This window comes from Pelophylax lessonae, assembly GCF_965119305.1.
Source record: "Pelophylax lessonae genome assembly, chromosome: 12".
Lineage (NCBI taxonomy): Eukaryota > Metazoa > Chordata > Amphibia > Anura > Ranidae > Pelophylax > Pelophylax lessonae.
The window spans coordinates 222,407,442-222,409,007 of record NC_138779.1 but is presented as its reverse complement, the minus strand read 5'-3'; positions in this window follow the sequence as shown (position 1 = coordinate 222,409,007).

Sequence of the window (1,566 nt, the reverse complement as noted above, 5' to 3'; positions counted from 1 at the left end):
GAAATATTGATATGTAAAGAATGATGGAAAGTCACTTGGGCACCACACCCAGGGCCGCTGAGGGGGGGGGGGACCACCAGTCGTCCTGTAGGGGGCCCGGGGGGCCCCAACAGCAGGGGGAATCAGCGCAGTTTGGCGGAGGGGCAATTACAGAAGGATCCCTGTGCAGCTCTCTGCAGCAGCTAAACGCCAGTTTCTCCCCCCCTCCTGCCAGCTTTTAGCTGCTGCTGGTAGAGTCGACACAGACATGAGGCATCATTCCTGTAATTGCTTCTCCAACACCAATATCCCCTCCCTGTTCTGTCTGCTCCTGATTCACCCCCCCCCCCCTCGTGTCCCCCTTCCACTGTGTCGTTGTCCCCCCTCCCGCAGCGCTGCAAGCTTTCCTGTCCTCCAAAAAAAAAAAAAAAATTGTAAAAAAAAATGTCATATAATAATTGTAAATATTTTTAACTTTTAAAAAAACAATTAAAATGGGCTAATTCACACGGGTTCTCCGTTATGCTTGTGTCTGCTAATAATGATTTTAATGTATTTTTTAGTGAAAATATTGACACATTCGGGGAGGAGGAGGGGGGGGGGGGGGGGCGCGCCTGTCTAGGCTGTACAGGGCCCCGTGATTTCTAACAGCAGCCCTAACCACACCTCTAATACCATAGGCGCGCGCACAGGAATAAACCCATGCACATTAGCATTGTGTGCCAGTGGGAACAGGGGTCAAGTCCTGGGAAAATAAAGTGTGGGAAATCGCCCAAGATCCCCCCCCCCCCCCTCCTAAAAAAGTGTATGTGTGTGTATGTATATATACCTTTTGAGGAGCTAGGGCCACAATGAGCAGAGTGGGCAGATGATGGGTCTGTGTCTACTCCTCATCACCTGACACATTCCTCTCCACTCTATGGGCCCTCCGATCCACCGAGACAGAAGGGGGCGGATCCCCTCCTGTTTTTTTTTTTTTTAAGTGGATCGGATTTGGAGATAGGCGGGACACAAGTCCGTTTACATCTGCTATATAGAGGTGAATGGAGGGTCCAATTGGGTCCACCTGTAAGTAAGACAGACCCGATCGCACTGATTGTGTGAAAGGGGCCTAAGGCTGCTTTCACACGGATGCGCTGTGGGTTGCACCTCAACTGACCCCAATCTTCACTTCTTCCTCAGAATTTTACTGCAGGTATTGCTGGCTGATTCCCCTTGGCGGGTATGGCTGGTGGCTGCTCGGACATCCCAAGTCTTCCGCATGCGGCTCCCTGACACCTGCAAGGGCCGTGCAATGTGTCAGCTGTCAGAACGGAAGTGCCGTGTGATATCCTGGCTGTCAGAACGGAAGTGCCGCGCGATATCCTGGCTGTCAGAACGGAAGTGCCGCGCGATATCCTGGCTGTCAGAACGGAAGTGCCGCGCGATATCCTGGCTGTCAGAACGGAAGTGCCGCGCGATATCCTGGCTGTCAGAACGGAAGTGCCGCGCGATATCCTGGCTGTCAGAACGGAAGTGCCGCGCGATATCCTGGCTGTCAGAACGGAAGTGCCGCGCGATATCCTGGCTGTCAGAACGGAAGTGCCG